Source organism: Loxodonta africana, assembly GCF_030014295.1.
Source record: "Loxodonta africana isolate mLoxAfr1 chromosome 26 unlocalized genomic scaffold, mLoxAfr1.hap2 SUPER_26_unloc_2, whole genome shotgun sequence".
NCBI classification, from domain to species: domain Eukaryota; kingdom Metazoa; phylum Chordata; class Mammalia; order Proboscidea; family Elephantidae; genus Loxodonta; species Loxodonta africana.
In genome coordinates, this window is record NW_026974841.1 from 1,268,636 (window position 1) to 1,279,037 (window position 10,402).

Below are 10,402 nucleotides of genomic sequence, written 5' to 3' on the forward strand. Positions count from 1 at the left end.
CAACGGAGAGTCCTGCAGGCCACAATAGGCCGGAACAGAGATTCCTGCAGGCAAGCATAGGCCCAAACAGAGTCCCGCAGGCCAGAATAGGCCCGAACGGAGTTCCGCAGGCCAGGGAATGCCCGAACGGAGATTCCCGGAGCAAGGATAGGCCCGAACAGAGTCCCGCGGGCAAGAATAGGCCCGAGTAGAGCAGCCATGCAGGCAAGATGAGGCACGAACAGAGTCCCGCTGGCAAGAGTAGCCCTGAACGGAGAACCCTCAGGCAAGAATAGGCTCAAAAGGAGAGTCCCGCAGACAAGAATAGGCCCGAACAGAATCCCAGAGGCAAGAATAGAGGAGCCCCGTAGGCAAGAGTAGGCCCGACTAAAGTCCCGCTCCAGAGAATAGGCCCGAACGGAGAGTCCCGTAGATGAAAAAGGCCTGAACAGAGAGCCCCGCAGGCAGGCATGGGCCCGAACAGAGTCCCACAGGCCAGAATAGTCCCGAACAGAGATTCCCGGAGCAAGAATAGTCCCGAACAGAGATTCCCGGAGCAAGAATAGCCCCGAACAGAATTCCGCAGGCCAGAATAGACCAGAACGGGGATTTCCGAAAGCAACCAAAGGCCCGAACAGAGTCCCGCAGGCCAGCATACGCCTGAACGGAGATTGCCGAAGGGAAGCCTAGGCCCCAACGAAGAGTCCCGCAGGCCAGAATAGGCCCGAACGGAGATTGTCGGAGGCAAGAATAGGCCCCAATAGAGTCCCACAGACAAAAATAGGCCCGAGTAGAGGAGCCGTGCAGGCAAGAAGAGGCCCGAACAGAGTCCCGCAGGCAAGGATACGCCCAAATGGAGAGTCCCGCAGGCAAGAATAGGCCCGAACGGAGAGACCCGCAGGCCAGCATACGCCTGAACGGAGATTCCCGCAGGCAAGCATAGGCCCAAACAGAGTCCTGCAGGCCAGAATAGGCCCGAACGGAGAGTCCTGCAGGCCAGAATAGGCCAGAATAGAGATTCCTGCAGGCAAGCATAGGCTCCAACAGAGTCCCGCAAGCCAGGGTACGCCCGAACGGAGATTCCCGGAGCAAGAATAGGCCCGAAAAGAGTCCCGCAGGCCAGAATAGGCCCGAACGGAGAGTCCCGCAGGCCAGAGTAGGGCGGAACAGAGATTCCTGCAGGCAAGCATAGGCCCGAACAGAGTCCCGCAGGCCCGAACAGGCCAGAACGGAGATTCCCGGAGGCAAGAATAGGCAAGAATAGAGGAGCCCCGGAGGCAAGAATAGGCCCGAGTAAAGTCCCGCTCCAGAGAATAGGCCCGAACGGAGAGTCCCGCAGGCCAACATAGGCCCGAACAGTCATTCCCGCAGGCAAGCATAGGCCCGAACAGAGTCCAGCAGGCCAGCATAGGCCCGAACGGAGATTCCCGGACCAAGAATAGACCCGAACGGTGTCCCGAAGGCAAAATGAGGCCCGAGTAGAGGAGCCGTGCAGGCAAGAAGACGCCCGAACACTGTCCGGCAAGCAAGAATAAGCCCAAACGCAGAATCCTGCAGGCAAGAACGGGCCTGAGCAGAGTCCCACTGGCAAGAATAAGCACGAATAGAAGAGGCCCCTAGGCAAGAATAGGCCCGAGTAGAGTCCCGCTCCCAAGATTAGGCCTGAACGGAGAGTCCCGCAGGCCAGAAACGACCGAACAGAGGGTCCCGCGGCCGAGAATAGGCCCGAAGAGATGTCCTGCAGGCGAGAATACGCCCAAACTGAGAATCCCACAGGTCAGCATAACCCTGAAAGTGGATTCCTGCAGGCAAGCATACGCCCGAACAGAGTCCCACAAGCCAGAATAGGACCGAACGGAGTTTTCTGGGGGCAACAATAGGCCTGGACAGAGTCCCGCAGGCAAAAAGAGGCCCGAGTAGAGGGGCTGTGCAGGCAAGAAGAGGCCCGAACAGAGTCCTGCAGGCAAGAATAGGCCCAAACGAAGAGCCCCGCTGGCAAGAAGAGACCCGAACAGAGTCCCGCAGGCCAGAAAAGCCCGAACAGAGGGTCTCGAAGGCGAGAATGGGCCCGAACGAGGGTCCCGCAGACCACGATAGGAGCGAACGGAGAGTCTCGCAGGCCAGAATAGGCCCGAATAGAGTCCCGCAGGGAAGGACAGGCCTGAATAGAGGAGCCCCGCACACACTATCAGGCCTGAATAGCGGAGCCCCGCATGCACGAACAGGCCCAAGTAGTGGAGCCCTGCATGCACCAACAGGCCCGAGTAGCGGAGCCCCGCACGCACAATCAGGCCTGAGTAGCGGAGCTCCGCATGCTAGAACAGGACCGAATATCGGAGCTCCGTAAGCACAAAAGGCTGGAATAGAGCAGCCCCGCACGCAACAGGAGACCCCAAAGGAGACTCCCAGAGGCTAGATTAGGTCCGAACGGAGAGTTTTGCAGGTCAGAATTGTCCCGAACGGAGAGTTGCGCAGGTGAGAATAGTCCCGAACGGAGAGTTGCGCAGGCGAGAATAGGCCCAAAGGAAAGTCCCGCAGGCGAGAGAATATGCCCAAATTGAGAATACCGCAGGCCAGCATACGCCTGAACGGAGATTCCCGTAGGCAAGCATAGGCCCAAACAGAGTCCTGCAGGCCAGAATAGGCCCCAACGGAGAGTCCTGCAGGCCACAATAGGCCGGAACAGAGATTCCTGCAGGCAAGCATAGGCCCAGAGTCCCGCAGGCCAGAATAGGCCCGAACGGAGTCCCGCAGGCCAGGGTATGCCCGAACGGAGATTCCCGGAGCAAGGATAGGCCCGAACAGAGTCCCGCGGGCAAGAATAGGCCCGAGTAGAGCAGCCATGCAGGCAAGATGAGGCACGAACAGAGTCCCGCTGGCAAGAGTAGCCCTGAACGGAGAACCCTCAGGCAAGAATAGGCTCAAAAGGAGAGTCCCGCAGACAAGAATAGGCCCGAACAGAATCCCAGAGGCAAGAATAGAGGAGCCCCGTAGGCAAGAGTAGGCCCGACTAAAGTCCCGCTCCAGAGAATAGGCCCGAACGGAGAGTCCCGTAGATGAAAAAGGCCTGAACAGAGAGCCCCGCAGGCAGGCATGGGCCCGAACAGAGTCCCACAGGCCAGAATAGTCCCGAACAGAGATTCCCGGAGCAAGAATAGTCCCGAACAGAGATTCCCGGAGCAAGAATAGCCCCGAACAGAATTCCGCAGGCCAGAATAGACCAGAACGGGGATTTCCGAAAGCAACCAAAGGCCCGAACAGAGTCCCGCAGGCCAGCATACGCCTGAACGGAGATTGCCGAAGGGAAGCCTAGGCCCCAACGAAGAGTCCCGCAGGCCAGAATAGGCCCGAACGGAGATTGTCGGAGGCAAGAATAGGCCCCAATAGAGTCCCACAGGCAAAAATAGGCCCGAGTAGAGGAGCCGTGCAGGCAAGAAGAGGCCCGAACAGAGTCCCGCAGGCAAGGATACGCCCAAATGGAGAGTCCCGCAGGCAAGAATAGGCCCGAACGGAGAGACCCGCAGGCCAGCATACGCCTGAATGGAGATTCCCGCCGGCAAGCATCGGCCCAAACAGAGTCCTGCAGGCCAGAATAGGCCCGAACGGAGAGTCCTGCAGGCCAGAATAGGCCAGAACAGAGATTCCTGCAGGCAAGCATAGGCTCCAACAGAGTCCCGCAAGCCAGGGTACGCCCGAACGGAGATTCCCGGAGCAAGAATAGGCCCGAAAAGAGTCCCGCAGGCCAGAATAGGCCCGAACGGAGAGTTTCGCAGGCCAGAGTAGGGCGGAACAGAGATTCCTGCAGGCAAGCATCGGACCGAACACAGTCCCGCAGGCCCGAACAGGCCAGAACGGAGATTCCCAGACGCAAGAATAGGCCCGAACGGAGAGTCCCGCAGGCCAGAATAGGCCCGAACGGAGATTGTCGGAGGCAAGAATAGGCCCCAATAGAGTCACACAGGCAAAAATAGGCCCGAGTAGAGGAGCCGTGCAGGCAAGAAGAGGCCCGAACAGAGTCCCGCAGGCAAGGATACGCCCAAATGGAGAGTCCCGCAGGCAAGAATAGGCCCGAACGAAGAGACCCGCAGGCCAGCATACGCCTGAACGGAGATTCCCGCAGGCAAGCATAGGCCCAAACAGAGTCTTGCAGGCCAGAATAGGCCCGAACGGAGAGTCCTGCAGGCCAGAATAGGCCAGAATAGAGATTCCTGCAGGCAAGCATAGGCTCCAACAGAGTCCCGCAAGCCAGGGTACGCCCGAACAGAGATTCCCGGGGCAAGAATAGGCCCGAAAAGAGTCCCGCAGGCCAGAATAGGCCCGAACGGAGATTCCCGCAGGCCAGAGTAGGGCGGAACAGAGATTCCTGCAGGCAAGCATAGGCCCGAACAGAGTCCCGCAGGCCCGAACAGGCCAGAACGGAGATTCCCGGAGGCAAGAATAGGCAAGAATAGAGGAGCCCCGGAGGCAAGAATAGGCCCGAGTAAAGTCCCGCTCCAGAGAATAGGCCCGAACGGAGAGTCCCGCAGGCCAACATAGGCCCGAACGGTCATTCCCGCAGGCAAGCATAGGCCCGAACAGAGTCCAGCAGGCCAGCATAGGCCCGAACGGAGATTCCCGGACCAAGAATAGACCCGAACGGTGTCCCGAAGGCAAAATGAGGCCCGAGTAGAGGAGTCGTGCAGGCAAGAAGACGCCCGAACACTGTCCGGCAAGCAAGAATAAGCCCAAACGCAGAATCCTGCAGGCAAGAACGGGCCTGAGCAGAGTCCCACTGGCAAGAAGAAGCACGAATAGAAGAGGCCCCTAGGCAAGAATAGGCCCGAGTAGAGTCCCGCTCCCAAGATTAGGCCTGAACGGAGAGTCCCGCAGGCCAGAAACGACCAAACAGAGGGTCCCGCGGCCGAGAATAGGCCCGAAGAGATGTCCTGCAGGCGAGAATACGCCCAAACTGAGAATCCCACAGGTCAGCATAACCCTGAAAGTGGATTCCTGCAGGCAAGCATACGCCCGAACAGAGTCCCACAAGCCAGAATAGGACCGAACGGAGTTTTCTGGGGGCAACAATAGGCCTGGACAGAGTCCCGCAGGCAAAAAGAGGCCCGAGTAGAGGGGCTGTGCAGGCAAGAAGAGGCCCGAACAGAGTCCTGCAGGCAAGAATAGGCCCAAACGAAGAGCCCCGCTGGCAAGAAGAGACCCGAACAGAGTCCCGAAGGCCAGAAAGGCCCGAACGGAGAGTTCCCCAGGTGAGAATAGGCCCGAACGGAGAGTCCCGCAGGCCACAATAGGCCCGAATAGAGGAGCCCTTAGGCAAAAATAGGCCCGAATAGAGACCCGCTCACAAGAATAGGCCCGAACGGAGAGTCCCGCAGGCCAGAAAAGCCCGAACAGAGGGTCTCGAAGGCGAGAATGGGCCCGAACGAGGGTCCCGCAGACCACGATAGGAGCGATCGGAGAGTCTCGCAGGCCAGAATAGGCCCGAATAGAGTCCCGCAGGGAAGGACAGGCCTGAATAGAGGAGCCCCGCACACACTATCAGGCCTGAATAGCGGAGCCCCGCATGCACGAACAGGCCCAAGTAGTGGAGCCCTGCATGCACCAACAGGCCCGAGTAGCGGAGCCCCGCACGCACAATCAGGCCTGAGTAGCGGAGCTCCGCATGCTAGAACAGGACCGAATATCGGAGCTCCGTAAGCACAAAAGGCTGGAATAGAGCAGCCCCGCACGCAACAGGAGACCCCAAAGGAGACTCCCAGAGGCTAGATTAGGTCCGAACGGAGAGTTTTGCAGGTCAGAATTGTCCCGAACGGAGAGTTGCGCAGGTGAGAATAGTCCCGAACGGAGAGTTGCGCAGGCGAGAATAGGCCCAAAGGAAAGTCCCGCAGGCGAGAGAATATGCCCAAATTGAGAATACCGCAGGCCAGCATACGCCTGAACGGAGATTCCCGTAGGCAAGCATAGGCCCAAACAGAGTCCCGCAGGCCAGAATAGGCCCCAACGGAGAGTCCTGCAGGCCACAATAGGCCGGAACAGAGATTCCTGCAGGCAAGCATAGGCCCAAACAGAGTCCCGCAGGCCAGAATAGGCCCGAACGGAGTCCCGCAGGCCAGGGTATGCCCGAACGGAGATTCCCGGAGCAAGGATAGGCCCGAACAGAGTCCCGCGGGCAAGAATAGGCCCGAGTAGAGCAGCCATGCAGGCAAGATGAGGCACGAACAGAGTCCCGCTGGCAAGAGTAGCCCTGAACGGAGAACCCTCAGGCAAGAATAGGCTCAAAAGGAGAGTCCCGCAGACAAGAATAGGCCCGAACAGAATCCCAGAGGCAAGAATAGAGGAGCCCCGTAGGCAAGAGTAGGCCCGACTAAAGTCCCGCTCCAGAGAATAGGCCCGAACGGAGAGTCCCGTAGATGAAAAAGGCCTGAACAGAGAGCCCCGCAGGCAGGCATGGGCCCGAACAGAGTCCCACAGGCCAGAATAGTCCCGAACAGAGATTCCCGGAGCAAGAATAGTCCCGAACAGAGATTCCCGGAGCAAGAATAGCCCCGAACAGAATTCCGCAGGCCAGAATAGACCAGAACGGGGATTTCCGAAAGCAACCAAAGGCCCGAACAGAGTCCCGCAGGCCAGCATACGCCTGAACGGAGATTGCCGAAGGGAAGCCTAGGCCCCAACGAAGAGTCCCGCAGGCCAGAATAGGCCCGCACGGAGATTGTCGGAGGCAAGAATAGGCCCCAATAGAGTCCCACAGGCAAAAATAGGCCCGAGTAGAGGAGCCGTGCAGGCAAGAAGAGGCCCGAACAGAGTCCCGCAGGCAAGGATACGCCCAAATGGAGAGTCCCGCAGGCAAGAATAGGCCCGAACGGAGAGACCCGCAGGCCAGCATACGCCTGAACGGAGATTCCCGCAGGCAAGCATAGGCCCAAACAGAGTCCTGCAGGCCAGAATAGGCCCGAACGGAGAGTCCTGCAGGCCAGAATAGGCCAGAATAGAGATTCCTGCAGGCAAGCATAGGCTCCAACAGAGTCCCGCAAGCCAGGGTACGCCCGAACGGAGATTCCCGGAGCAAGAATAGGCCCGAAAAGAGTCCCGCAGGCCAGAATAGGCCCGAACGGAGAGTCCCGCAGGCCAGAGTAGGGCGGAACAGAGATTCCTGCAGGCAAGCATAGGCCCGAACAGAGTCCCGCAGGCCCGAACAGGCCAGAACGGAGATTCCCGGAGGCAAGAATAGGCAAGAATAGAGGAGCCCCGGAGGCAAGAATAGGCCCGAGTAAAGTCCCGCTCCAGAGAATGGGCCCGAACGGAGAGTCCCGCAGGCCAACATAGGCCCGAACGGTCATTCCCGCAGGCAAGCATAGGCCCGAACAGAGTCCAGCAGGCCAGCATAGGCCCGAACGGAGATTCCCGGACCAAGAATAGACCCGAACGGTGTCCCGAAGGCAAAATGAGGCCCGAGTAGAGGAGCCGTGCAGGCAAGAAGACGCCCGAACACTGTCCGGCAAGCAAGAATAAGCCCAAACGCAGAATCCTGCAGGCAAGAACGGGCCTGAGCAGAGTCCCACTGGCAAGAATAAGCACGAATAGAAGAGGCCCCTAGGCAAGAATAGGCCCGAGTAGAGTCCCGCTCCCAAGATTAGGCCTGAACGGAGAGTCCCGCAGGCCAGAAACGACCGAACAGAGGGTCCCGCGGCCGAGAATAGGCCCGAAGAGATGTCCTGCAGGCGAGAATACGCCCAAACTGAGAATCCCACAGGTCAGCATAACCCTGAAAGTGGATTCCTGCAGGCAAGCATACGCCCGAACAGAGTCCCACAAGCCAGAATAGGACCGAACGGAGTTTTCTGGGGGCAACAATAGGCCTGGACAGAGTCCCGCAGGCAAAAAGAGGCCCGAGTAGAGGGGCTGTGCAGGCAAGAAGAGGCCCGAACAGAGTCCTGCAGGCAAGAATAGGCCCAAACGAAGAGCCCCGCTGGCAAGAAGAGACCCGAACAGAGTCCCGCAGGCCAGAAAAGCCCGAACAGAGGGTCTCGAAGGCGAGAATGGGCCCGAACGAGGGTCCCGCAGACCACGATAGGAGCGAACGGAGAGTCTCGCAGGCCAGAATAGGCCCGAATAGAGTCCCGCAGGGAAGGACAGGCCTGAATAGAGGAGCCCCGCACACACTATCAGGCCTGAATAGCGGAGCCCCGCATGCACGAACAGGCCCAAGTAGTGGAGCCCTGCATGCACCAACAGGCCCGAGTAGCGGAGCCCCGCACGCACAATCAGGCCTGAGTAGCGGAGCTCCGCATGCTAGAACAGGACCGAATATCGGAGCTCCGTAAGCACAAAAGGCTGGAATAGAGCAGCCCCGCACGCAACAGGAGACCCCAAAGGAGACTCCCAGAGGCTAGATTAGGTCCGAACGGAGAGTTTTGCAGGTCAGAATTGTCCCGAACGGAGAGTTGCGCAGGTGAGAATAGTCCCGAACGGAGAGTTGCGCAGGTGAGAATAGTCCCGAACGGAGAGTTGCGCAGGCGAGAATAGGCCCAAAGGAAAGTCCCGCAGGCGAGAGAATATGCCCAAATTGAGAATACCGCAGGCCAGCATACGCCTGAACGGAGATTCCCGTAGGCAAGCATAGGCCCAAACAGAGTCCCGCAGGCCAGAATAGGCCCCAGCGGAGAGTCCTGCAGGCCACAATAGGCCGGAACAGAGATTCCTGCAGGCAAGCATAGGCCCAGAGTCCCGCAGGCCAGAATAGGCCCGAACGGAGTCCCGCAGGCCAGGGTATGCCCGAACGGAGATTCCCGGAGCAAGGATAGGCCCGAACAGAGTCCCGCGGGCAAGAATAGGCCCGAGTAGAGCAGCCATGCAGGCAAGATGAGGCACGAACAGAGTCCCGCTGGCAAGAGTAGCCCTGAACGGAGAACCCTCAGGCAAGAATAGGCTCAAAAGGAGAGTCCCGCAGACAAGAATAGGCCCGAACAGAATCCCAGAGGCAAGAATAGAGGAGCCCCGTAGGCAAGAGTAGGCCCGACTAAAGTCCCGCTCCAGAGAATAGGCCCGAACGGAGAGTCCCGTAGATGAAAAAGGCCTGAACAGAGAGCCCCGCAGGCAGGCATGGGCCCGAACAGAGTCCCACAGGCCAGAATAGTCCCGAACAGAGATTCCCGGAGCAAGAATAGTCCCGAACAGAGATTCCCGGAGCAAGAATAGCCCCGAACAGAATTCCGCAGGCCAGAATAGACCAGAACGGGGATTTCCGAAAGCAACCAAAGGCCCGAACAGAGTCCCGCAGGCCAGCATACGCCTGAACGGAGATTGCCGAAGGGAAGCCTAGGCCCCAACGAAGAGTCCCGCAGGCCAGAATAGGCCCGCACGGAGATTGTCGGAGGCAAGAATAGGCCCCAATAGAGTCCCACAGGCAAAAATAGGCCCGAGTAGAGGAGCCGTGCAGGCAAGAAGAGGCCCGAACAGAGTCCCGCAGGCAAGGATACGCCCAAATGGAGAGTCCCGCAGGCAAGAATAGGCCCGAACGGAGAGACCCGCAGGCCAGCATACGCCTGAACGGAGATTCCCGCAGGCAAGCATAGGCCCAAACAGAGTCCTGCAGGCCAGAATAGGCCAGAACAGAGATTCCTGCAGGCAAGCATAGGCCCGAAGAGAGTCCCGCAAGCCAGGGTGGCCCGAACGGAGATTCCCGGAGCAAGAATAGGCCCGAAAAGAGTCCCGCAGGCCAGAATAGGCCCGAACGGAGATTCCCGCAGGCCAGAGTAGGGCGGAACAGAGATTCCTGCAGGCAAGCATAGGCCCGAACAGAGTCCCGCAGGCCCGAACAGGCCAGAACGGAGATTCCCGGAGGCAAGAATAGGCAAGAATAGAGGAGCCCCGGAGGCAAGAATAGGCCCGAGTAAAGTCCCGCTCCAGAGAATAGGCCCGAACGGAGAGTCCCGCAGGCCAACATAGGCCCGAACGGTCATTCCCGCAGGCAAGCATAGGCCCGAACAGAGTCCAGCAGGCCAGCATAGGCCCGAACGGAGATTCCCGGACCAAGAATAGACCCGAACGGTGTCCCGAAGGCAAAATGAGGCCCGAGTAGAGGAGTCGTGCAGGCAAGAAGACGCCCGAACACTGTCCGGCAAGCAAGAATAAGCCCAAACGCAGAATCCTGCAGGCAAGAACGGGCCTGAGCAGAGTCCCACTGGCAAGAAGAAGCACGAATAGAAGAGGCCCCTAGGCAAGAATAGGCCCGAGTAGAGTCCCGCTCCCAAGATTAGGCCTGAACGGAGAGTCCCGCAGGCCAGAAACGACCAAACAGAGGGTCCCGCGGCCGAGAATAGGCCCGAAGAGATGTCCTGCAGGCGAGAATACGCCCAAACTGAGAATCCCACAGGTCAGCATAACCCTGAAAGTGGATTCCTGCAGGCAAGCATACGCCCGAACAGAG